The 27,639-nt window shown below is 49.2% G+C and overlaps 1 protein-coding gene across 4 annotated transcripts in view; it reads left to right on the top strand.

Annotated features, from left to right (window-relative positions):
* Positions 1-331: 331 nt before the first annotated feature.
* Positions 332-27,639, top strand: part of SEMA5B (semaphorin 5B) — a 119,739-nt gene continuing 92,431 nt past the window's right edge. For 2 of the 4 annotated variants that reach the window (XM_003776152.5, XM_054551394.2), the window contains exon 1: positions 338-740. The gene's annotated coding sequence lies outside the window, so the exon portion shown is untranslated. Of the gene's footprint in view, positions 741-27,639 lie in introns of all 4 variants that reach the window. The other 2 variants (XM_054551395.2, XM_054551393.2) reach the window with 2 other exon arrangements.

Below are 27,639 nucleotides of genomic sequence, written 5' to 3' on the forward strand. Positions count from 1 at the left end.
TGTGGGAGTCCGGAGTGGGGTTTGGGGGAGCTTCCTCAGGCCCGGAGTTTTGGGGTGGGCAGGCCGCGCCGATGGCCCTCGAGGATGTCACATTCGAGATGGGGTGACCGAGAACGGCAAGGCGGGATGTGGCAAACGGCGGCAAGTGCTCAGAGTCCTAGGTCTCGCCGCCGAAATGCCGGCCAGGGAAGGGGCTTCGGCCCACCCGGCTGGTAACCACACTCTGCAGGCCCGGGGCGGGAGTCGGCCGAGCAGCCGCGGGATGCAGGGCGCCCCCTCGCGCTCCTCCGCGCGCCTCGAGGCTGGCGGGTGCAGCGCCCGCCGCGGCAGGTCTGCTCCAGCCCCCTCCTCTTTTTCGCTCCCGCTCCCCTCCTTCTCTCCCTTTGCTTGCAACTCCTCCCCCACCGCCCCCTCCCGCCTTCTGCTCCCGCGGTCTCCTCCTCCCTGCTCTCGCCGCGCGCTGGGTCGGGAGCTAGTTGGAGCGCGGGGGTTGGTGCCAGAGCCCAGCTCCGCCGAGCCGGGCGGGTCGGCAGCGCGTCCAGCGGCTGCTGGGAGCCGGAGCGCAGCGGGCGAAGGCCCGGGTCGGGACTGCACCGGAGCGCTGAGAGCTGGATGCCGTTCCTGCACGGCCGCCCCATTCCTAGACCGGCCGCCAGCCCTCCTGGTTCGTCCCTGCCGCTCCGCGCCGCCCGGGAGTCGAGAGCCGCGGGGAACCGGGCACCTGCACCCGCCGCTGGGAGGTGAGTCCCGGGAGCCCCGGGCGCTTCCCCTGCGCGGGTTGGGGCTGCAACTTGCAAACTTCAGCAACTCGGGTGGGTATCGGGGTAGGGAGGTAGGGGTCCGGGCTCTGGCAAGTTGAAGCCAGGTAGGTGAGGCTGCGGGCGGGAGGACAGGGGGTCCCCTGGCTTCCGCGTCTCCCGCTGCCACCTCGGCTTGAGAGCCCTCAGCGCTGCTGCGTTCCCGCCGCCAGCCAGCTCTGGGTCCGGGTTGCACTGGGCCTTGCCAGGGCTGTGGTCGGCGCATCTGGGCTGCAGCGGCGATGGGGACCCGGGACCCAGGCCTGGAGAAGGAGACGGACGAGTGAGGCTGAGGGACGGAGGGACAGAGGGACAGAGGTGCGGAGATGGAGGCTCAGAGAGGGCCGGCTAGTAAACAGCACTGAGGGAGAGTGCGGGCGGCGAGGCGCGTGGGAACGCGTGGCCCGCCCAGAGTGTGAAATCTCCCGCTCAGGGACGTCCCCGCTCCACCGCCGCCGCCTGCGGAGCCGCCGCCCGGATTCTTCCCAGACCCCCCTCCAGGACACTCTTGCCCTGACCAGGCCTGCGGAGCATGAACTCTGCCCACCAGGCTCCAGGGGCAGTGGCTCAGGGCCCCGCACTCCCGGCTGGGAGGGTGGAGAGGGGTGCGGCAGCTGGAAGCGGGGACGCGAGCGGCGATTTCCCGATTTATGTTTCTCATGGTAATTTGTCTTTGTGGTTGGGGCTGCCCATTCACTTTCCGCTCACGTCCTGCGGGAGAACCAGCGAGGAGGGAGGGAGCGGGGGGCGCTCGGGCACAGAGAGGGTTGCAGGCGGGAGAGGGGATCGGGGACCCGCGCGGGGCGGGAGCCAAGAGGGAAGTGGTCGCGGGACCGGCGGAGGAAGAAGGCGAGGCTCAAGAGGACCCGGCCCAACGGAGCCGACTCCTTTGCCCACCGCAAACTTTAAACAAGGTGGAGGACCACCTGCAGCACGGTTCTTGCCCCCTCCTCCCCGCCTCCCACCCCCCCACCCCGAGCCCAGTCTTTGGATAGTTCCGACTGCCCGCTGCGCCAGGCGGGAGTGGGCCGCGAGTCTGGATGGGCAGAGAGGAGCGCTGGATTCTGCCCTAACCCCTGAGATCCTGCCTAGGCTTTCTGCAGAGGGGCGGGGTGAGAGCAGCAGGAACCGGGAGGGCTGCCTACCCTGTCGTGCACTCCTTCCCGGTCAACGGAATTGGGACTGGGGATTTGGAAGCTTGCCTGTGTCTAGACCTCACCACGATCCTACCTTCTCTGGCCCTAACCCCATCTTTTTCCTTCAGCCCCTAGTGAATCCGACCTCCTTCCGCGTTTCTCAGGCACTCTGACCCACTTCGGCCGCGGGGCCTCTCTCCACAGCCCTCCCTGACTGCTTGCTCCTCGGCCTCCCCACTTCAGCTCATCTTTTTAAGCCTGTTCTCTTCTTGGCAATCAGCAGTGGCCTCTCACCTTTTCTAAGCCGGAACAGATGACCTTGAGGAAGGGGCAAGAGGGGAGCTTGAACTTTACAACTGGACCTCACAACTACGGAAAAGGGGGGCAGATTTAAAAGCAGCTTGGAAAGAAACAGCCAATACCTTGCCCCAAGTCTAGATTTTCAACGGAGGAGGAAAGGAGAGAAAATATAGGAGAGATGCAGGAACTTGCCACTCGGTCACTCACGGGGCGGTGAGAACTGTTCCGGGCCTTGGGAGGTGGGGGTAGACCACTGGGGAGGCAGGGCTGCCTCTGGCTTGCTGTGTTGGGAAAGGTGTGTGTAGGTGAGTGTGGGTTTCAGGGGGAGCTCTTTTCTCCATATCAACACCTATCACCACCAGTTTGGGAAGGAATGGCAGATCTTCCATCCCTTTTTCCAAGCAGCCAATGCCAGAGCCTTCCTCCTCCAAAGCCAACAGTAGCGACCATAATCATCACCGTGGACATCTAACACCGTTTAAGCACCTACAGTGTGCAAAGCACCATGCTAAATGCTGGTAGATAAAAAGAGGTACAGGGCCAAGCCCATGCCCAGAGAGGATACTAAGTTCACCAGTTTGATCCTGAGACACTTGTCTATGTGTTTGGGGAGGGAGAACATGGAGAAGTACATGCAGTGGCTGTACAGGCGGCAAGGTGCCTGATGACCCAAGGGTTTAGGAGAAGAAGGGTTAAAGAAAGCTCGATGACTCAGGTGGGACAGAGAGCTGGGCTTATTGACTCTGCCCTGAGATAGGACAGCCAGCACCTCCTTTCCCACTAGCGAGGGGAAAAAGTTCCTTTACCACTTCTAGTGCCAGACTAGAAAACCAGAGAAGCGGAGAGGTCCAGCCCAACACTGTAGATTGCTACCTCCCCATTAGGACTGGAGGAGCCCCAGTAACTTTCTTGTCTTAGGATGAACTTCCTGGCTTGTTTGAAAGACCCTACAGTGGTCACTTCTTATTGAGACTCAAAGCTGGGAGAGGCCCTGGAGATTGTCCATGTCAGGGGAAGCACAAATTCAAATGCCTACAGAGGGCAGGCAGGTCACAATGTGTTGATTAGGCAATTAGAGTGGCCCAGCTTATGGACAATTGGGAGTTCAAAGCCAAACTGGCCAAGTGAAATGGTCCTAACAAAATCAATTAACAGCCTTTAAGTAGCCTGACCCCTTATATCTATAGATTAAGATATTAAGATTCTAAGAAGTGAGCTCATCTGCCTTGGATGTACATGTTATCTTGTCTCCATGTACCTTGGGGATTGACTGGAATATCTCATGGCCTGGTTCTACCTCTGACCTGTTGGGCCCTTGGCTAACCCTCATTCTCAGGGCCCATTAAGATTCTTCTGTCAGATGATAAGTTCCTTGAGGGAGCCATCTTGTTTTACTCAAATCTGAGCACATCACATCCATTGATATAAGGTTCCACATGCAGAGCCAAGACTGGATTCAGATCTCCTGTCCCCATTCCCACTAGGAATCCAGTGGGTGTCAACCAATTTTATTCTTTACAAAAAAGAGAAAATTCAACCATAACTTTTTGTTTCATCTAATGTAGCAATAGGGTTAGATGAGATAAGACTAGAAGCTCACATTGGATGTTTGCAGATTCCAAGGAACATCCAGAAAGCCGTGATGCCTGAACCCATCAAGGGGATAGAGGAACAGCAGACATTTATGGATGGAGTATGTGTATTTGGGAAGATGATGCTATTGGTCCAGTTATTTGAACACTGACCATGACACTCCTGTCCTTAGTCTTGGCCACCCTCTTATATCCAATGATCTGAGTTAGCAACTCATTACCAGCCAACCAGTTCACCACTTTCACTGATGACTGAGGTGGTAGAATGGACAAAGAGGCCAAAAAGACAAGATCCCTGATTAGAAGTGCATACCACCTTGTTAGGTTATATTGCCTTAAAGAACCCAGAGCTGAGTTCTGGGGCCCCACCACCTACACCCTGGCAGTAGACAGATGTTTCCCAAGATCTTCAAGTGTTGGCTTTGTCACTGCCTGGGTACAGGGTGAAAGAGACCATCAGTGGCAGTAAACTCCTGTGTTCACTCACCTACTATGTGCCAGGCACTGTTCTAGGAGCGATGGGTACAACAGTAAACAATACATGCCTCTGATCTCCCAGGATGGGGTAAATCAACATGACTAAGAGTGCACAATTATCAGCATTGCCTCGACATCTGTGGTGATTTACTGTGGTGTTTTTTCCCCTGTGGGTTTGTCTGGGGGACCTGAGAGCTAATGTGGAGTTGTCCAAAGGACTTAGACTCCAGGGTTTTGGGGGAGGGTGAGAGGGCTAGGATTCTATCACCTTAGCTGTTTCCTAGTTCCAAGTTCCCTCTCTGTGCCTCAGATTCCTCACTCATCAAAGCTAAACACCTACTTTGTACCTGTGGTGTAAATACAGGCAAAGCCAGGCTCCTGGAGATCTGGGCATCCGGAGCTCTGGGGATGCACAAGTGCTTGGAGGGAGTGTTATTTATACTTAAAGATCTAAACCCCAGTGGGTTCTGGGGACCATCTTTTGCCTCATTCAGTCACCTTGATCACTAGCTTGTCTTCATTTCGTGTGTGTGTGTGTGTGTGTGTGCTGGAAATAGTTACTTCTAATGAACGAGTTTTCTTTACATTCAGATCTTTGCATGTGCGTTTACCCATCACTAAGTTGGCCTTGAATTTATGACAACACTTAACTAACTTGGTCTTAAATGTATGGCAAGAGGCCAAAGCAAATGCCTTGACTAATGGAATTTCATTGAATTGACAGAATTGAGCCCTTCATTTATAGCTTGTGTGGACAACACCTGGATTTTTCACTGGCATCGTGCTATACTTTTGCAAACCCCCCTCTCTGTGACTTTTGGTTTGATGACGTCTGCCTTAGTTGAGGAGATGATCCTCTAATGGGTAATCTGGAACAGGATCTTCGTGTATGCCATTCACTATTTCAGATGGATCTCCTCCAATACTTTCCTTCTGAAGAAATTTCCTTTATAACCAGCTTGAATGCTAGAAAATGGCAGGGAGAAGTTCCAGCTGAGAGTCGAGTTCTGAAAGGAAAGGGACAGAAGGGTGCTGAATGTTGTGTGGCTCTGCCATGATACTTCCCTTCCCTTCTGTTTTAGTGAGCATGAGAGATGAAACCGAAACCTTGCAGAATGGCCTCTCAGTCCTGATTTGAGTGGGGGACTTACCAGTGAGAAATTATTCGACTTGGTGGCTTCTAAGTGGAATAAAAAATGAAGATGGCTTTCTGTCCAATTTGCTGCTGGGCACAGGAGAGAAAGCAGAAGGAGGGACCTCTGGGATGGGGACTGGGGTCAGGAGAGTTTAACCTTGAGCTCTCTTCTTGGCAGTTGGTCTGCTGATTCTCCTCCACTCTCTGACTTGAAATAGAAGGACAAGGATTCCATCGGGCTTTCCCTGAGTACATGAAAGCTTTAAAGGCAATGCTGTACGTGCTGAATCCCGCCATGACACTGTCCTCATTGTTCTGCGTTTAATAAGGATGACTTAATCAGACTTGCGCATGGAACTCGTTTGAATTTGAAGCCTTGTCGATATTATCAGAGTATCTTTCATTTGAACCAGAAATGTCCTGGCCAGCATCTTCTGTGATGGGAAAGGTTGGTACCTGAAGGATATTTAGTGACCATCTGTCCTGCCAGTCCTCTGAGGATCAAATTAGAGGTTTCAGTTACAGAGTGGGGAGGCTGGGTTAGAAATGAGGGAGGCTTTTCTGTTTGAGCACCTCTGCCAAACCACTGGGTTCTTCATCTGTGAAAGGGAGATGTTCAGAAGAATCCTAAAGCCCTTTCTGGCCCTCAAGTCAGTGGTTTTGAATGGATATTGCAGTCGCTTCTTGATTTTCCAGGAGTGGCTCATTGACTTTTCTGTGGATTCTTTGTGGAGAATGTGAGTCTCAGGCTAGTTTCCAGTTACCATCCAGACCCCCTGTTGTTAACCCATCTGACTGTCTGCCAGTCGCTGCATCTTCAGAGAATGCATTTTCCTTTTTGCCTCAGCCTGAGCCAAACATCATTTGGAAGGTAAATCTGCTGTATATTGAGGCACACATGTGCATATAAACATACATACATATATGCACATATAAATGTAGATGCAAGGCATTCCAAATCTGTGTGTTACCAGCTGACCATCGGATTAACCGCAGTTCTGTCCGCAGTTTCGTTCCCTGCCAGAGCTGATGTAAGCCCGCCCTGGGAGGCAACTTTAGGGAAATGGCTTGCGGGATAACAATTGGATCCATCCCTATTTGCCAACCCCACTGGTCTACCTGAGCCAAAGCTCCCTCCCTACTTTTCTAGCCATTGTCCCGAAGGCCCCCCAGGAGACCCACTGTTAGGAATACAAAAGAGCTGCAGTTGGCTCTTAATTATTCAGGGACAAGTGTGTGAAGCACCCAACTCAGGCCTCTTCTTTCCCTGCTTTCGGTGCCTTGAGTAACTCAATATCTGTAGTGAGAAGCTGGGGCAGATCTTATCATTTAATACAAACTTTTGTTTCTAGCAGCCAGCTCCCTCTGCTTCTCTTCCCTAAAGGTGCCTGGGGGAAACTAGGAGCCCTTTCTGAGAGGCCTCATCCACTCAAAGCAGACTGCTTTTAAGGTTTACACATTGCCCTGTTGGTTGGTGTGTATTTCTGCCCGAAAGCAGGACAGATGAGGAAAATACCACTAGCTCTGGCTGATGCAGGGTCAGACCCCTGCAGATTTCCCAGGATCTGGGCTTTCTTTCCTTCCTCCTTTTGTAGAGCCTGGACTTTCAGTGTTTGGCATCAGGGGTACCCTGGGTCCCATCAGGAGTCTAAGTGTAGAGCAGTGTCCTTGTGGTAAAACCTCCAAACAGGCAAGGTCTAAAGAGCACTTACATTAATGTCCCCAAGGCTGAGGGTAATGTTTCTACATAGACCAGGTGCCTTGGGGCACATGCTCCCTTTCAACAGCTCTCCAGGTTCCAGAGTGAGACTTTCCTCACTTTCCTGCTGGGCCCTGTCCAGAGAGAAGGCAGCTGTGAAGTGGTGTGAGCAGCCTCAAGTCTACCTCTGTATACAGGTAACCGTGGCTTGGTCCAGCTCAACACATAATTCACTGGCTTCCGTAAAAAATCACCTGCAGAGCTTTAAAAAATATATACTTGACAGCCCTATCCTAGACCTTAATTAAGATAGAATTTCTGCGGGGGGAGCCTGGGCACTGGTATTTTTTTGAGCTTCGAATAGGCAGCCATGGTTGAGAGCCACTGACCTAAATCTTCTTTTCTAGGCTCTACCTGGCCTCATGCCAATGGCATGCAGAACCTCTTAGCCCTCAACCCTTCTAAACAGCCAAGTCCTTTCTAATGGGCACCAGCTACAGCTCCTGGCATTCAGATCATAGCTACTGTTTGTGTTCTGAATTTAATGACTTTCTATTATAAGCTGATTGTGAGAGCTCCTGTCTGGTTACTTCTTTTTGGTCATTTTTTTCTTAAAAAGCATTTACAAAAGTAATGAATATTCATTCAACATTTTGTGTGTTTCGTCTAGATAGGTATGTAACCAAATTGTGATTGTACTTTTTGTAACCAGCCTTTTCACTTAACAGCATATTGTGATAATTTCCCTCTTCCTAAGTATCCTACTAAGATGGGCTTTATAATGGCTGCCTGGTATTCCATCATATGGATGCGCCATAATTTATTTAACAACCCCCCCGTGGTTGGACATTTAAATTGTAAACCATTTTTCACTATTATAAATAATGCTGCAGTGAACATCCTTGCACATAAATCTTTGTGCCTATCAATGATTATTTCCTCAGAACAGATTTCTAGAAGTGGAATATTGATGCTTTTTCACATGGACCATTTAGACCATTTTTGACTGACTTCCTACAGCAATAAAAAGTTTTTGGATTCAGAGTTTAAGAAACACTTTTCACTGCTCTCCTCTGAGGCTTTGCGTTGACTGCTTCCCCCTCCCTGATTTGAGGTCAGAATCCCTCGACCTAGCCTTGGTCCTAGGCTCTGCCTCCAGATCAGTTCCACAGAATGCTGCCTCTCCCTTCATAGGAACTCCTAGGCTCCCCTGCCCACACCTCCAGCATCCTTGTTTCTCCTTTCACCTGCTCAGCACTTTCATCTTCGTACCTCCAGCCCCTGAGCCGTAACACTCAGTGCCTTCCGGCTAGTGTTCCGTAAAAACAGCTGTGGTTTATAGAGTTGTTACTATACACCAGCCTGGTAAACTTTTTATGTGCATTATCTCTTTTAATCCTCAGGTGCCTTATGTACACATTTAAAAAAATATTTATTAACTTATTTGAGACAGGATCTTACTCTGTCACCCAGGCCGGAGTGTAGTGACGCAATCACAGCTCACTGCAGCCTCACCCTCTCGTGCTCAAGCCATTCTCCCATCTCAACCTCCCGAGTAGCTGGGACCACATGACCGCATCACCACGCCTGACTAACTTTTGTGTTTCATGTAGATGGGGTTTCTACCCAGGCTTGTCTCAGACTCCTGGGCTCAAGCGATCCACCTCCCTTGGCCTCCCAAAGTGCTGGAATTACAAGCATGAGCTACTGTGCCCGGCCCACATATTATTTTTATCTCCACTTTCCTCATGAGGAAACTGAAACCTTGAGAAATAAAATGATTTGCCCAAGGTCACACAGCTAATAAGTAGTAGAGCTGGGATTTAAACCCAGAGCCTATACATTTAACCACTACATACGCTTTTCTCAATCCTCTTGGTGTTAACTCTTGGCTTGTTGTCAACAAGTTGTTCACAAATGTTCCCTCAGCATCCCATGGACATATGCTGTGTCTTTCTCCAGCAGAAGAGGGGCATTTCTCAGTACAAATAGCAGGAGAGTGGGGATGCTATTCATCAATGCCCCCCTTTCCTTTTTACTTCCTGGGTCATGTCCTCATCCCTTTATCTAGGTAACCCATGCTAGAAAACATTTCTTGCTCCTCATTGACCAGCTGCCAAGATTCCAGCATGCCTTGCAGCTGAGCAGGTCCAAGTTATGACATATTCCTATTACAGCTTCTCCAGCCAGTTGGAAGAATTTGGGTGCTACTTTCCCGGTATGGAATATAAGGCTGTCAGGGAGGCGTGCTATAGTCATGACGGGGAATAGGCAGTTTGACTTCTACTGGAAATCAGATACTGCTTAAAGTGGAGAATTGGATGTTAGGGACAGATCTGACTTGGCTGAGGTCCTGAGAAAAAGATCTGAGGTGTTTAATTGTGCACAGGCTTCATCAGAGCCAACAAGGTGATGGGGTGGCTCAAAACAACACCATCTTAAATGGAGCTAAGAGAAATGTGGGGTCCAGATTGGGTTCTTCCTGGTCATTCTGTGCTCATTTATGAATATGAATTTGAGAGGGGACCCTGCCCAACTCAGGTGTGCTTCGTGGAGGGCATCTGGCATCAGGAAGAGGTTGGGAAGCCCAGCCACAAAAGGTCTGGTGAAAGAAGCTCCTCTGTTAAGACAGGGAGAAAATGCTGAAGGTGACTGTGGTCAACCACAAAAGAAGCAGGACTTCCTATGGAAAAACATACTCATCAGCCCGGGAGAACCAGAAGAGCCCAGAGTGAAAAGTACAGGAACCTACGTTTTCTAGAATGAGCATCTTCCCAACCAGATGGGTAAACAGTAATCTGTTTCAGCACTGGCCAGAAGTTCTGGCTTTTGTAGGACTCCTGCCCTGGGAACAGGTGGTCATCCAACCAGTGTACCTCTATGTCTTTGCAGCTCTGAGGCTGGAACACAACTTCCTTTCCTGATTTCTTTAGAGCAGGAATTCTCAAAGCAAAGCCACTGACTTCTGGCATTAGTGCCACCAGAACTCGTTAAAAATGCAACAATTCTTGGGCTGCACCCCAGACCCACTAAAAATGTTCAACCAACCTTTTGCTGGGCTGGGGCCCAGCAAAAAACCTTTTTTTTTTTTTTTTTTGAGATGGAGTTTCACTCACTCTGTCGCCCAGGCTGGAGTGCAGTGGTGCAGTCTCGGCTCACTGCAACCTCCGCCTCCTGGTTTCAAGTGATTCTCCTGCCTCAGCCTCCCAAATAGTTGGGATTACAGGCACCCGCCACCACATCGGGCTAATTTTTGTATTTTTAGAAGAGATGAGGTTTCACCATATTGGCCAGGTTGGTCTTGAACTCCTGACCTCAAGCGAACTAGCCGTCTCGGCCTCCCAAAGTGTTGGGATTACAGGTGTGAGCCACCGCGCCCGGCCAACCTGTGCTGTTAAAAGCCCTGCAGGTCATTCTGTTGCATGCTAAAGTTGGAGACACTGCTTTAGACCACATTAGGTCATGCTTTCTGTTGCTGGATGCTTGTGGTGCTTATTTGAAACTTACAACCCGCAACCCTTTACTAGGGAAGCATTGGAGAACCTTGGAATGAGTATGGGTTTGAAAATGAGGCAGACTTGGCTTCAAACCCAGCATGGCTGCTTTTTGGTTGTGAGTTTTGTATAAGTTCCTTTCCCTTTCTGAGCATTCTTTTTTTTTTTTTTTTTTTTTTTAACTGTAAGATGAGGTAGGGCTGTGTTTAAAGGAGGATTAAATGAGCTCATTATTTAATAATCCTGGGAAGTATAGTCAGCCCTCTGTATCTGTGGAATCCATGTGAGGATTCAACCAAACTTGGATTGAAAATATTTTTTAAAAATGCATCTGGGCCAGGCGCGGGTGCTCACGCCTGTAATCCCAGCACTTTGGGAGGCTGAGGCGGGCAGATCAGAGGTCAGGATATCAAGACCATCCTGGCTAACAGTGAAACCCCATCTCAACTAAAAATACAAAAAATTAGCCGGGCGTGGTGGTGGGTGCCTGTAGTCTTAGCTACTCGGGAGGCTGAGGCAGGAGAATGGCGTGAACCTGGGAGGTGGAGCTTGCAGTGAGCCGAGATCACGCCACTGCACTCCAGCCTGGGCGACAAAGTGACTGGGTCTCAAAAAAAAAAAAAAAAAAAAAAAAATACACCTGAGGCTGCGCACAGTGGCTCACACTGGTAATCCCAGTGTTTTGGGAGGCTGAAGCCAGAGAATCACTTTAGGCCAGGATTATGAGACTAGCCAGAACAACAGCAAGGCTCTCCCTATCTCTACAAAAAAAGGGTTTTTTAAAATTAGCCAGGTGTGGTGTTATGCACCTGTAATCCTGGCTGCTTGGGAGGCTGAGGCAGGAGGATTGCTTGAGCCCAGGAGCTCAAGGCTGCAATGAACTATGATAGCATCACCGCACTCTAGCCTGGGTGACAGAACGAGATCCTGTCTCTAAAAAAAAAATTAAATTAAATTAAATTTTTAAATGTATCTATGCTAAACATGTACAGATACTTTTTTCTTGTAATTATTCCCTAAACAATACAGTATAACAACTATTTACATAGTACTTACATAGTATTAGGTGTTACAAGTAATTAAGTGATGATTTAAAGTATACAGGAGGATGTGTGTAGGTTATAGGCAAACACTACACCATTTTATATAAGGAACTTGAACATTTGTGCATTTGAGAATTTGCAGGAGGTCCTGTGACTGATCCCCCAGGTACACTTAGGGATCACTGCATCTTCTTACCGGCATCACAGTTGCCTCTCCTACAGAATACTGTCTTCCCAGTGAGCTTTCCCTGAGCCCCTCAAAGAGAGGTCTGGGTGTAGGTTCCTCTGTGTCTTCTCACAGCACACACCAATGTGAGGCTTCCTCAAATTAGGGATCAATTAAGGCTCGGGCTGCCAGCTCCCTCACTCCCTGGACAGTGGAGAGTCAGGGCAGCTTTCCTTCCCACCCCTCATCCTCCTGGGACCCCTATTCTGTGAGCATGAGCGGGTTCATCCCTCCAGTGGACCTCGGTCTCACCAAACCTGATCTTCTGAGGCCCATGAGTCCCTGTGTCAGCACACAGTTTAATCTGCTGAAGCCACAGATGAACAGTCTTGAGGCCCAGACATCGCATGGTGGCCTCTAACTTTAAATAGGTAAGAATCTTGAGTTGCTGGTGTCAAGCCAGGCTGGGAATGTGAGTGGACCCTCTTTGGAGCTGCGAGTTGCCTGAGTCTTTGGCACAAGTCTCTACTGAGTGGTCAGCAGGTGGAGTCTTGAGTTTCTCAGAGACAGAGAGCTCAGGTCCCCATGAGATGGCCCATTTGATGTTTTGGGTGACACTACCTAATACAATTATTTTATTTCTCTGAAGTCTGTTTCTCTCCCTGTGGGTTCCATCTCTTCTCGCTGTGGCTGGCTGTTCATCCCTCTTCCATGCCACAGCTCTTCAAACATTGGAAGTTGATGAGCCTGCCACCTCTTCCCCACTTCAGCAGTCCTCCTCTGGCTTGTTTCTTCATCTCTGGGCATAGGACTCTGAAGATCTCCCACTTCTCTCCAGTTGAGGTCACCAGGACCAAAGGTGGCCCTTCAGGTGAGGCCTGACCAGCATACCCGTATCAGCTTAGCTAGTGCACCTTCTGTTAACACAGCCTCAACTCTGAGCTGGCTGTCTTAGCAGCCACACAGCACTGCTGATTTCTACTGAGCTTACAGCCAACCAGCACCCCAGGGTCTCTTTAACACGACGCACTCAGCTGCATCTTCCCAATTTTACCTTTGTGTTTGTATTAGTTTTCTAGGGCAGCTGTAACAAAGCACCCCACACTGAGGGGCTTAACAACAGAAACTTATTTTCTTCCAGTCCTGGAGGCCAGAAGTCTGAGATCAAGGTGTGGGCAGAGCTCCTTCTGAGGGATATGACAGAAGATCTGCTCCGTGCTTCCCTCCTGGCTTCCGGTGGTTTGCTGGCATTCTTTGGTTTATAGAAGCATCAATATAATTTGTTGTTTATAGAAGCATCTTGTTTTATAGAAGCATCAATATAATTTCTGCCTTCATCTTTGCAACACGTTCTCCCTGTGTGCGTGTGTGTCACCAAATTTTTCCTTTTTATAAGGACACCAGTCATACTGGGTTGAGGCCCACCCTCCAGTGTGACTTCATCTAACTACATCTGCAACAATCCTGTTTCCAAATAAGGCAATAAGCTGACATACAGGGGGTTAAAACTTCAACCTGTGAGCTTTGTGGGGGGACACGGTTCATCCTACAACAGTGCTGTAGCTTTTTGACTTCCTGTTTTGAGACTTTACATTTTTCCCTAATTTATTTTATCTTGAAATAATCTCTCCAGCTCATGAAGATATTTCGGATCCTGCCTCCGTCAGCCAATGTATCTGCTATTGCTCTCAGCTTCAAGTGCTTCTTGTATATTGATCCAAGGATTTGCTAAGAATGGGGTGGTGTGCGTTGGAGCTCTGCAGCATGGCCCCTGGACACTTCCCTGTAGGCGGCTGCGATCCATTGCTAAGCCCCCTTGGGGTACAACAGTGCAACCAGCTATATGTCCCACTAATGCTACTGCCTTCCAGCTTCCTCTCTCTAGCTTATACACAACGATTTCATGAAGAGCTTGTCGGATGTTTCATTTAAGATCTGTTTGATGGGCAAACCCCATTTCCTTTGTCTACCAACATGGTGACGCTGTCAGTGGAGGAGATGCGCTTTGCCTAACAGGACTATGCTATCAAACACATGTTGTCTGCTGGTGATCTCAGCCGCCCTTCTCAAATGCCCACTAGCCTTCGTTTAGAGTCTCTTCAGGAGGCACATTGAGTTGACCTCTGTGGTTTGCAAAAGCCACCTCAGACCCCTTTCTGGAAGTGAGGACTGCATGGCCCACTGGAGGCCTCCCAGCTGCCCTAGTGCTTGCCAGGATCCTATCAGGATTCCCATGAGATCAGGAATCTACAGCTGTTCTGAGCCTCATTTGCATATTCCCTGTTCCCTGGATGTGTGTCCCGGCCAAGTGGCTTGAACACATTCAGAGCAGCTGGAGCTTCTGTGGGCCTCTCACCAGCCTCCGACTTGGCCCTCCTGTGCCCAAAGCTCCTCTCACCATTTCCTTCCTGTGGAATACTGCACCCTGATGGGGAAGACAGAAGCCAAGCTGGAGACAGCTGTAGGACGTGCCAGAGAAGCCTCCCAGATCGATGAGCAGCAGCCTCGTTCCCCTTCAGCATCCTTTACCCTCCAGCTCCCCTCTTCCCTGAAGCCTTTCCCTCTCTCCTTTCTCTTCTGGCTCTTTGACTCCGTGGAGAAAGCACATAAGTGAAGATGAGGTGTGTGCTTCCAGAGGCTGGACCGGGGTGCGTGAATCTGGCTAGATTGGGAGCAGGGAGGAGAGCTAGAAGTGAGGGCCTCAGACACTCTGCTGAGGAGCAGGGCTTGGAAGCCAGCTTGGAGTGGGAGGAAAACCACGAGCCACACAGAGCTGGGTCTGAACACCTGCTTTGCCATTTACTGTTAGAGTGGCCTTTGGGTAAATGATTTCTCCTCTCCGAGGCTCAGTTTCCTCATATGTAAAATGGCCATCATACCTACTTCAGAGGGTTGTCATGGGAATTGAATGACACAAGTTCCTTTCTGTATAGCAGGTCACCTGGAAAAGCACCTGGGACCTCAAGGTACCAAGCGAACCGGTCCTTTTGCAGAGTGGATAGCGAGCTGGAGCCCAGGACTCAGCAGTTTGCAGAAGGGGGTGGGTGTTGTGAGGATTTCCTGGTTTCCTGAGAGCTTACACTGTAGCAGCCTGTTTTAAAGGCTGCATGTGTTTTAGCTCATGAAATTCCTCACAGCACCCCCATTTTACAGATGGAGTGACTGAGCCAGGCTGAGATAGGAAGGTATTAGATAACTACTAAGCCAATCCCAGGCTTCCTAGCCATGTGGGCCAGTGCCTCCCAACTCTGTCTTGTGTCTGACCAGTGTGTTCTTTTTATTCCCGCTTTTCCTTCATCCATTGCACTGCCTCCATCCCTGGCTCCATTCTGCAGGACCCTGCATTGAAAACAGTCCTTACACTGTCTCCTCCTTATGGTTGGGCTGAGGGCGGGAGGCGACTCAAGGCTCTGTCCATCTCTAAGGACACCTCTCCAGGCACCTTCCATGAAGTCCTAATCACAACCAGGTCTGTTCTCTCCACTCCCTCCATCCAACTGTAGAAGAAAGGATGTCATCAGTTAGACTACAGCTGATGGAAGGCAATTCTGGCGTGGCCTGGCTGGAGAGCTTTAGGACTGGGGTGGAGGGGTGAAGGAGGAAGAGGAGAGGGGAAGGTAGTGTGGGTCCCCTTCTTGCCTCCTGCAGCCCTGAACCTCTGGATGCATGATGAGAGGAGGTGAGGTGCTCCTCTTGGCAAGATGGCTGCACACCTAATTAACCTGTGGCTTTAATTACACTTCGCAGTGCAGTCCTGCTGGGAGGAAGGATTGTTCAGAGACTGTCACACTGGGCTAAGTGTCTGCAGCGGTTTCCACTTCAGGGATGCCTCTCCTTGAAAGGGTAGGACCAGGGAGGATGGCTCCCTACAGACCTGGGGCCTAGGTGGGGTAGGGATGGAGTGGCCATGCCTATAGCTTTGCCCTGGTCACCTGCTGGGGAAATCTCTCTAACCTAGGATGAATCTTGGCCTGGTTCGGTGCTGTGGCCTCCTCCACGGGCACAGAGGAAAATGGTGGTAGGGATTGGGAGAACATGGGGGAGAAGGCATAAGAAGCCTTAGGGGTGGGTGAAAGCCTTCAGCCCCAGGGATTCTGATGGGATCTGCTTCGTATTCTCAAATAACAACTACCATGTGTGAGGACTTACTACGGGCCAGTCTCTCACTGAAGTCCTCATAAAGGCCTCTGAGGGAGCGATGAGCTGTGGTTTACACATAAGGAAAAGACCTCAGAGAGGTTAAGAAACTTGCCTAACATCTCACAACTATATAGAGGTAGAGGCAGGATTTGAACCTAGGCCACAGTGAAGCCAAAGTGTGCTCTTTCCACCTGACACTGGGCCTCTCCTGTGGCTCCTGTGGAGCACAGTGCCAGACAGAGCCCAGGAAATGCATGTGGTGTTGGAGGGAGATTGGAAACCAGGAGGGTCAAGCAATTTGAGGAGGCAGGGTTTCCCTGCAGGGATGTTGTTCAGAAGCGCTGTGTTGCTGGGAGCCCCAGAGGGGGGTTTCTGGCTCATTCTGTGTCCTGGAGAGGTCATGGGAAGCCACTCTACCATTTGGCACAGGAAGTGCTTTCTCAGCCAGCATTGCCATGGCCTCCTCGTCTTTCTAGCCCTGTACTGGTTCCCAGGCTGTCCCTCTCCTGTGGCCTCTCTGGGATAGCAGCCTTGGTGCCTGTTCCTCTGTTAGGAGCGTGTGTCCTGGGCTCTCTTTCTGAGCTTCCAGGATGCAGGCGTTAACCTTGGGTTGCAGGCTCTGTGCATGTGTGCGCTGGGCAGGGCTTCATTTCACAGAGGCCCAGGGGCAGAGTCTGCTGTCCTGGGGAAACCCCACCTTCCAGCTGGGCCTGAATTCAGGATTCCCCCCTTCTTAGGCAAAACCCCAGATTCCACCTTAGATCTTTCCATATGCACAAGGAATGTGGGTAAATCAAAGCCTGGGACGAGCCCTGGCTGCCCCACAGTCTCCTACACTGAACTGCACAAGCCTGACCTTGCTCAGGTGTGACACAGAGGCTGAATGGGGTGACCATGTCTTGGATGCTCGATGTGACAGGCATTCTGTTCTCTAAACACAGGCTCCGTAATCCCCAGGGGGCCATCCCAAGAGCTGTTCCTTCATCTCATGAATAGGGAAACCAAGGCTCTGGTTGCTAAATCACCAACCCCAAGACACACTCTTTCCATTTCTTTGCCGCTCTGTTGGGGGTGGGAGAGTGAGGGTTGTGAGATGGCAGCTTTGGGAGGAAGGGGCTCAGCTGTTACATGAGAGGAGGGGCTTGCTGTACATCTCCCCCGACTTCTGTGTCCTCAAGAATGGCCTTTGGGCCTGTCCACTTGAGAGTAGGCTCCCAGGACGAGTTGTCTGCCCCCATCTTCACAGGAATGTCCTGGCCTCAGTGACAGAGCCCGTGGCTGTCAGCCCACATGTTCAGCCCAATTCACACCTACTATTTGCTGTAGAGGTTTGGGGTGGTGAGTCCCAGATAATTCACCTTCACCTGCTCTGGGCTAAATGATGATGATATTGAGAGAAATCTTTTTTTTTTTTTTTTTTTTTTTTTTGAGATGGAGACTCGCTCTGTCACCAGGCTGGAGTGCAGTGGCGCAATCTCAGCTCACTGCAACTTCCACCTCCCGGGTTCAAGTGATCCTCCTGCCTCAGCCTCCTGAGTAGCTGGGACTACAGGCACGTGCCACCATGCCCAGCTAATTTTTTGTATTTTTAGTAGAGATGGGGTTTCACCATGTTGGCCAGGATGGTCTCCATCTCTTGACCTTGTGATCTGCCCGCCTCAGCCTCCCGAAGTGCTGGGATTGCAGGCATGAGGCACCGCGTCCAGCTGAAACCATTTTTTAATGGACCACTTCACTGTTGTTGAAGGACATCTGCATCCTCATTTACTTCTCCCAGAAGCCACAACTTCCCTTTCCTGAACTCCATGCCAGACACTGTTTTAATGCCTTCTGTACACTATCTCACTTAATTCTTACAATTACTAAGTTCTGCATTTGGTACCGTTATACCCATTTTAGAGGTGAAGAAATTCTCCAGAAAGGGTATGACCGAGGTCGTACATCTACTAAGAGGCAATTTTAAACCCTTGTCTTCCAATTCCAAATTCCATGGTCTGCCCCATCCTACCACATGGCCTCTGCTGTTGGTGTGAGCATGCTGGGGGATTATGGGGTGTCAGGCGCCAGCCCTGAGCCCTGGGGTTCCAAACCTCCCAAAGGCACTCCCCGCCTCTCACCCATCCAGAGCCAGCCACCTCTGGTCCTCCAGGCCCCACCATCAAAAAGGGACTCAGTTCATCCATCAAGGAACTTGGGCATCAGCATATTTTTTAGGGCTCCCGGGTGAATCAGGCACCTTTTCCCGCCTTTGCCTTCAGCTCCTGGTGCTGCCTGTACTGCATCACCATGTGGTCTCCCTGCTATGAGCTTCATTTCCCAGGGCAGGGACAGAGCAGTGCTTGTCTTTGTGTCTCTTTGCCCAGCCCAAAGCCAGGCACCAAGGCCTCAGTAAATGTGTGTCTAGTTATTGTTAAAGAGAGAGCTAAAGCCATAAAATATCCCAATTTCTCCCTCCTGTATCTTTCTTTCAAAGCCTGGGTAGAGCATCTTCTCAAAAAGAGGATCCTTGATTTTCTATTTCCACTGTAGGGTGAGGACCAGAGGTCCTGAACCCCTGCAGGATTTCAAGGTCACTTGATGAGCCTCAGTGGCTAGAAATGGAGCAAGGGACATGGGCTGGTTGCTGTGCGGAGCAACCATGGAATAGCATTGTCTTTCTTTTTCTTTCTCTTTTTTTCTCTCACTCTCTCTCATACACACACACGCTCAGACACACATACACACACACATACGTGTGGATGGAGGGAGTAAATCTTTAAATACAGTGGTGGGTAGGCACGATGTGCAAGGCTTGGCAGAACACATTTTGTACTCTCTGTGTTTATCCCTGATGTGTTCACAGGACCCTCCTTCATCCCATAGAAGAAGCTTAGATAATTAAAACCTAACACAGACCCTTCCCTTACCCACAGTCCCCTCACCTAAAGACACCCCCACTGTGAGTTCTTCCCCAGAAGGAAGTGAGGAAATGGAGAGGAAAGTAGGGGAGTCTCAACCCCTGCTCCCTGCACTGAGAACCCCTCTCCAGAGAGTGGAGAGTGCAGTGTGGGTGCATTGATAGGAATCTGGGTAAAAGCTCCCTTTCATCTCAGGCTGAAACACTGAGCCTTGATTTCCTGCCAGCCGCTCTGTCCATAAAGCAATTGCCCTGCCATGGGTCCACTGGGTCCATGTCTTATGCAGCCTTGTTGAAAACTGGGTAGGATTGATGGAGCAGATTGCTCTGGGAAGCTCAGGTTTCCTCTGCCCAGCAGCCTGAGCCACATCAAAGGTGCACCTGTGGTGGGAGGCAGGGCATTGCTCTTCGGGCTGTCCTTTGGTGACACCCAGCCCTGGGCAGCTGCAGCCCCCCAGCTCCAGCTACAGGCCTCTGTGCCCCTCAGCTCCTGAACCCTGAGCCCAGGGGAAACCCCTGCCACTGTTGGTTGACACCTACCTGCTGCTTGGATAGCCACGCCTCTCTCCCCCTGTCTTCAAATGGGCCCAATTTGGTCCTTCTCCAGAAACCTGCACCAAACTCAGCTGGTTCCTGGATTGTCTATGCTTTTTCTTGTCTGCCAAGCTTTCGAATGCGTAGTCCCTACCTACTGCATCTGTGTAATCTCCCAAATTTGACATTGTTGACAACATCTTCTCAAAACCCTGTCCTTCCCCAGCTTCCTCCTGACTCTCCTCCACACCTCGTCCTCACTCTCTCCTCTGCCTCCACTCTCCTCTCCTCCCATTCAGATCCCACCCACCCATCAGGGCTATATCCAGCCATACCTGATGCACGAGGCCCCTTCTCCTGGGCCCCGAACTCTGGAGTGCCTTCAAATAATCCTTTAACAAATACCCACTGTGCATCTACAGGTGCCGAATACTCTTCCACTGCCTTGGAAGGGAAAAGTACTGACAAGAACCCTGTCCCTATGGAGTTTATATTCTAAGCAGGGGAGATAGAAAAAACAGTGTTTGATTCCCAGTTTATTGATTAGAGGCCAGACCTTATGAAGCTAAATGTTAACATATAGGTGGATAAGTTGCAAGTGATTTTTACCAAGTAGAGATGCAAATTATTTCTCTCCAGTAGAAAAGATAACTCCAAAAGTTATGGTGTTATTGTCCTGTAGGACAGCTCTGTCTCGACATAACAGACTTATTTCTGCATGCCTTTGTTGATCATGCAAACCCTGTTCTTCAAGTTCTTTTGAGCCAGCTTTGCTATTCCTCATTAATGAGTTAAATAAATATACATATATGAGAGCATTTTGAAAATTATACTTTGACAGTGGCTTATACATTTACTGTGTCTTTCCTTAGTTTGGTCTGCCTCCTGGCATTTCTGGAATTGGAATTACACTATACTGGAGTATACTGGAATTAGATTTATACTGTACTTGGTATCTGTCTTAGTTCATTTTCTGTTGCTTATAACAGAATACATGAAACTGGGTAACTTATAAAGAAATGGAATCTATTTCTTACTGTTATGGAGGCTAAGATGTCCAAGGTCGAGGGACTGCATCTAGTGAGGGCCTTTTTGCTGTTGGGAACTCTACAGAATCCCAAGGTGGTGTAGGGTACCACATGGCAAGGGGGCCAAACATGCAAATGTGCTCACTTAAGTCTTTTCCTCTTCTGGAAGGAGCCACCAGTTCCCCTCCCATGATAACCCATTAACCCATGAATGAACTAGTCCATTCATAAGGACAGAGCTCTCATGATCCAATCACCTCTCAAAGGCCCCACCTCTAATACTGCTACATTGGGGATTAAATTTCAACATGAGATTTGAAGGGGATGTTCAGACCATAGCAGTATGGATAAGGGGAAGAATCAATGTTTCAATTGAGAAGTGCTTAGCAGATATCACTTAGCTCTCAAGTGAGGGTGGAGGTGGCCAAAGAAGGTTATCCTGGCTTTGGCTTCCTCGTGATCTACCCTAGAGAACGAGGGGAGGGTCAGGGTCTGTGTATGTTGGAGGTAGTCCCAAGGGCTATCTAGTGTGCCCTTGTCCACCCACAGCTCCTGAGAGCAAAGCCCTGATACAGCCCTAACACTGAGTGGGGCAGAAGGAAGGGGGCAAGAGCAAGATCCGTGTGCATGAGTAGGTGTTGGGAGGTCAGGGGATGTCCCCAAGGGTACGCTGGCTTGCAAATTTGCCCCATGCTCAGAGGGCAAGGGTAACATTGTGGGAGTGTTCTTTTATGTCTAAACATTACCACCCTCTCATTCCTCATGCTTTTCTGGGTGGGAAGTTCTGCTTTATATTTTATTCCAATTATTCCATTATAGTTTAGACCCGGGGATGCAAAGAGAGGCTGGAATATCTGAAAATGCAGCTGGGATTGTAGTGGGAGGGCTTGTTTGTGGTGCAAAGCAGCTGCCCTTTTCATCTAAGCGGCTGTGTTTCTGTTCTGAGAATGGGGGTGGTGGTGGTAGGGAATGTGTATGGAGCAGAACTGAACATAGATGGGGGGAGGGTGGTAAGGATGATTGGATGATTCTGTGGGTTCCCAGGCCTGGCCGTTGCTCAACACAGAAGACCAAGGCTTCCCTTGGCTTAAAAAAGCCCAATTGCCATCCTGGCTCTCTCAGCCTCCTGAGTGCCTGTTCCTCCAGAAAACCAAAGCAGCCCAGAGTTAGGGAAAGGGTTTGCCCCACCCAAGCTTCCAAATCTCCCAATTCCTGATTTCAGCACTCAGTGCAGCACCAGCAAGCCCCTTAGAAGGTGTTGTTTACAATAGAGATTTCCATTCAGTTTAAAGGTTGAATGTGTTCAGTGTTTATTTAAATTGGTATGGGAAAGCTTTGCTAACATCCTTTTCTAATTGGAGCTGAGGTGACTTTAAAAAGTTACCTAATCAGTGGTGTGGGCCACTATTTGGGGAGCATTGTTAGTTCCTGGAGACTGAGGGTGACAGGAAAGGAAGGACATTTCTTCTTTTCTCTCTCTTTCTTCATTTTCACGCTCCTGACTTGTCACCTACTCCCATCCTGCTCTGTCGTCCCCTCATTTGTTTCATGTACCACCCAGCAGCCACCCCTCAGAGGTCATTTACCAACACCAGACATTGGAGACGCAAAGATGGATGAAATGCTTTTCCCAGCTGCAGACACTCCTAGCCCAGTGGATAGTGACCCTTCATGAGTGGACAGTGCTTTCAGGTTGACGGAGCACAGTCACATTTGTTGTGTTTTGAGTCTCACGAGAACTGGGGAGACAAGCCAAGGCAAGCATTATACATCTCAGGAGGAAGTTGAGGCTCAGAGAGGTTGCAGAACAGCTCCAAAGTCACACAGGTGGTGTTTGGCCGAGCCAGAATGAGAAGAGCCTTCTGGGTAATGGCCAAGCCCATAATCTCTGGCCATGCAGGGGCTGGCAATCAAAGGTTACAGGAATTGGTGGGATGGAGACAAAAACAGTCTGCATGGTAGGCAGGCCCCTGGGAGGAAAGTCCTCCTGAAACTGGAGTGTTTCAGGGATCAGGATTGCTCTCTCCGTTGCCTGGAAAAAAGTGAAGAGCTCAAATGACCTCCTCAGGCCAACCACTCTTTCATCCCTGGAAGTCACATTCTGGTGGCTAAGGAGTCCTGAGTCCCTGTTTATTCTCTATTCCACCTCCGTACCCTCAACCTCAGCCAGTTACAATGAGAGGAATTGGAGTTAAATATGCAATGAAGCCTGGGCAACATAGCAAGACCCTATCTCTCCAAAAAATTACAAAAAATTAGCCAGGTATGGTGATGCACACCTACAGTCACAGCATTTTGGAAGGCTGAGGTGAGAGGATCACTTGAGCCCAGGAGTTTGAGGCTGTAGTGAGCTATGATCGCACCACTGCACACCAGTCTGGGCAACAGAGCAAGACCCTGTCTCTAAATAATAATAATAATAATAAGCATCAAATGAAGAACATTTCTTCAGTGAGACAGGATGGGGTGGGGAGTCAATTACAAAAGGAACTTGTGAAGTAAAAACTGGCATGATGTCCTTTAATAGGTGACAGATAATGTTCTTTCTGGCTGGGGAGGACCCTGATGCTCTCACAGGTGGGGACAGGTGGAGGAAGGCTGTGGGCAGGAAGAGGGTGTGTAGGGGAGCAGTGGGATCTGAGTGGTGGCTTGGCTATGGTGCTTGAGTGAAACTGTGCTCATCCCCAGAAGGTGTGAGTGCTCAGGGCTTCTGCCATTCCTCTGACATTTCATGCTGGCCTTCCTGAAGGCAAGAGAGGGTGCAAAAGAGATAACCTCTCAGAGTTCCACAAGGCCCTGGTTCTCCCATTCGGGAAGTTTTTCCTACAGAGTATTCTGGATTTTCAGGGAGGCAGTGTGAGGTTTGGTCAGACTGATCATCAGATTTAGTAGGGGAACTTTAAGAAAAAACCGAGTACGGGCCCACCCATGAGATTCAGATTTGATAGGTCCAGATGGGGCTGGGAGCCTGAATGTTTGTTCTAAAAGAGCAACATCCTAATCCAAATACCAACTATTTGTTCACTGGAAATGAGGTGCAATCAATTTCCATCAGTGTGGAGGAGCTTGGTGGGAGGCCAGCCGTAACATATTGTTGCCTGGGTATGTTATATTTGCAGTCTGCACCTTAAATCCCAGCTCTCCAGAGAAGCTGGGGTGGGTCATTCTAAAGTGTAAAGTGTTCTAACACACTTTAGATTGGCCTCTTTAAGCAACAACAGTTTTACATTGTTAGCCATTGTGTTTGTGGTTCTCTATAAAATGTGTTATATGCATCCCTGCCTTCTTACACGGAGTAATGCAAGCATAAATGTAACCTTTTCTTGGTGTCCCAAGGGTATGTTAGAAACCTTAATTAATGGACTGGGCTCTGATTCAGTGGGGTGTATGGGAAAATTTGCTTACGCCAAATGGCCCCCCGAGGTTTTGAGTTTTGTGCCTGCTCTTTCCTTTTTCCAGCTGTGCCTCTTGCTGACGGATGTCCCTTCTTGCTAGACACAATGTATGTGCCTAAAGCAAATTTTTCTTCACTTTTAATTTGCATTTCTTATATGGGCTTGGACAATGGATAACTAAAGTTCTTATAACTGAGTAGGGCACCTTGTGGTAAACTTCCCATCCTCTGTTCCACACCTCCTCCCGGAGTAACAGCAGTGAAACTTGGGCTTGCCTAAGGGGATGGCCTTGACAGGTTTAAGGGTACGTATGCTGTTTAGCTTTAGCAGGGGTTGGGCCATAAATGGACACATGACACAATTTTGACTAGTGGGATTCAAGGAGAGGTTTTTGATTTCTAGAAAAGTTCTTCCTCTTTATCAATAAAGAGCCACCAGAAGTCATTCTCTAGGTAGATGTTAAACAAGGAAGGCTGCCCTGACTGTTCTTGGCAGCTGAATTAAAACTTCAAGAACTTTCTTTTTTTATTATTTATTTATTTATTTATTTATCGAGATAGAGTCTCGCTCTGTCGCCCAGGCTGGAGTGCAGTGGCACAATCCCAGCTCACTGCAATCTCCGCCTCCAAGGTTCATGCGATTCTCCTGCCTCAGCCTCCTGAATAGCTGGAATTACAGGCGCCTGCCACTGTGCTTGGCTAATTTTTTGTATTTTTAGTACAGATGGGGTTTCGCTATGTTAGCCAGGCTTGTTTCGAACTCCTGACCTCGTGATTTGCCTGCCTTGGCCTCCCAAACTGCTGGGATTACAGGCATGAGCCACTGCACCTGGCCACCTTTCTTTGGGAAGAGGCCCCCTGAGGATGGAGAATGGCAGGATGTGGAATTTTAGCGGCTGGCAGAGATGGAAAGAACCTGAACTGCATGATTTTTTTTATCTCTAAAGCTCCTCTCATGTGAATTATTCTATTTTCTTTGGTTTAAGCCTCTTTGAATTGAATTGGGTTTTGGGTTACTTGAACTAAAAGCATGTCAATGGTAAATACTGAGTGGATGAACTAATAGTGTGTGGGTGCACAGGGAAGCCTGAGGCTTTAGTGGGGGCACTTTGTTACTGTGTTTTGGTTTCTCCAAAGGTGGTTTTATGTTTTGATTTGGAAGTAGGCTTATTTCTTTATGAGATTTCCAGGTGGGTAGTGACTGCTTCTCATTCACTTTTGTGTCCTCAATACTTGTCGCAGTGCTGTGCACTTACTGGACATTCAAAAAACTTAAATTGACTTGAACTCAGCCATCTGCAGGTGTCTGCAGCTTGCTTTCCCCTTCTTGGTGGTAACTATACCTGCTTGTTGATCTTTACCTATCACGGTCACTGAGATGATAGACATATGACACACTATGGATGCTAGTAATTTTTTTGTAGTGCTTTCCAGTTTACAAAGCACCACCTCATCTTTATCTCCGGAAATAAGTATGTCTGGGGTCATCACCATTTTACAGATAAGAAAACTAAAGTACTGTGTGTTTACGTGAAGTTTAATTTTCTGACTAGTTCTTAACAAATTTAATTTGGAAATGGCATCCAAAGGATTTTCTTTGAGAATAAATAACCCTGTGCTCAAAAAGGAATCCCTCTTTTAATATTTATCCTAAACAAGTGTCCCACTGTTTGCTGAGACGTGAATGACTTATAATGATCAACGTCTGCAGGTCAGGGCTTCAGGAGGCTACTTTGGCTGGGGACTGCCCCTGCCTCCCACGGCTCCCTCCAAAGAACTGCAATTTGCTGTCAGGTTACAACTCTTCAGGATTCACAGCTTGAGCTTCTCACTTAGTTAATTGGTGCTTATTCTTCAAATTGGGTTGTTTTCGCCAGTAGAAGAGAAGCAGGAGTTTGCATCTGTCTGCTGCTCTTGCAAGCTTTGCAGCAAGAAAATGAACTGGAAAACTTGAGGTGTCTCTACTTAGAATGGTGTTTATCCACACAAAAGCATGTGGGAGCAGGACACTGAGTAGGTCCGCTTCTGAAGGAATGCATGGGTTCTCCTGTGTCTTTCAAGACTGGCAGGCTCCTTTGGAATGCAATGCACTGGGTTAATGGAATAGTGAAAGTTGAGCTCCACCTGCAATCCCCATCCGTGATGCCTGTCCACCTGACTCCAGCACAGGGCTCCAAGAATGATGCCCTTCAGACTCCTCTTCCCTTGCTCTCTCCCCAAATGGGTTTCACCCATTTGTGTTTTCCGGCACTTGGGTTTCTCCATCCTTGTGCTCACTGGGGCCTCCTGACATGCTGGGATGCACAGCCTATTCTGATTCTTGTGCCTTGGTTGTCTAGCTGATTTCTCTTTCACTTCAAAACACCTATAGAAATTGTTGCAGAAAACACTTATTTTGACATTGTTTCAAAAATGGCATTGCATGTGTATCTTGTCTCCTGGAGGGCAAGGATTGCGTTTTACATTGCTTTTGGAGGAATGAGCAGCGCCCAGCATGCACCTTATCGTGTAGAATTTAGAGTTATCAGAGGAGTTTGTTACCCAATAAGTGCCTGAGGAATGTCATCACCTCTTCTTTTTGCTTTATGGATTCCCTGTGCTCGCTCCTCATGCCACTAAGTACCTTGCCTGGCTACTCGCTGTGAGGTTGAATGCAGGTGTTGCCAGGCCTGGGCTTTTAAGGCCATGAATGGGTGTGAACTTAGCTCATGTTGTCTAAATGCATTCTTCAGTACATTATAAATGTAAATTATAAATGTACATTGAGTACATTATAAATGCATTCTTCAGTACATTATAAATACATTCTGGATTTTTGGTCACTGGGAATTATGAAGGGGAGAGAGGTAGGAAGAGAAGAGTTGGATAGAGTGGGGCAGATGTATTGAGTATGAAGGGAAAAAGGTTTGAAGATTCCTCCACTGCCCCAATGGCTGCGGCTCTTTGTGAATTTTCTGCTGCCACCAGCTAAGGTTTAAAAAAACAGTGGGGGTCAGGGTGGGTGGTTCCTTCTCCAAAATCTATGGTTCTTGGACTTGTTTCTCTTTTTCTCTATGATATGCCTGCTGCTCCCCAGGCCTCCACAGAAAAGCTCATCCCAGAGAGGCTGAGCTGTGACCAGTGGCTGCCACCCACTGTGTGAGAGAGGGTGGGGATGCTGAGGTCATTCTCACATTCAGACTCCCCTGAAATCTTCCTTCAAGCATTGGCTGTCTGAGTTTATGGTCTCTTCCCACTGCCTTTCCTTCTTCTCCAGCATCACCCCCTACCCCCTGCCACATTTTGCTGGGGCCCAGTACCTTGAGCTCTGGGGGTCTCTTGGATACGAAATCTGCCCTGCTCCTCCCAGGGCTGCCTCCTGGGGATCAGCCAGCTCCCCGTCTATTGTAGTCCCTTGCAGAGCGAGGCCAAGCCTCTGGGATTCAGCGTGTGCTCCCACTTCATCCTTATTTCTCACCTCAGGTGGTTCTCCACCTGGAGTGGATCGACTACCACCATGTACGCAGGTATCTGAAAGTATGGGGCTGTTTTGGGTATCCAGGTGACTGGGGTACCCTATTGTCATTTGGTGGCCAGGGATGCTAAATCCTTGCAGCTCACCAGGAAGGTGCATCCCTCAAAAAATGCCATGGCTCTCCTGTTAAGAAGCACTGTGCACCCCAGGCTAGAGTTCCGGCTTTAGTTGCAGTCACAGTAGGTTTGAGTCCCTGGGTTTGAGTTCCTGCTCTGCCACCTATTGGCCCTGTTACTTTAGTTCCCTAGCCTCTGTCTCCTCACCTGCACCCTGGAGTGATGACAGTGACCCCAC

This window comes from Pongo abelii, chromosome 2, assembly GCF_028885655.2.
Source record: "Pongo abelii isolate AG06213 chromosome 2, NHGRI_mPonAbe1-v2.0_pri, whole genome shotgun sequence".
In the NCBI taxonomy this organism is placed as follows: Eukaryota; Metazoa; Chordata; class Mammalia; order Primates; family Hominidae; genus Pongo; species Pongo abelii.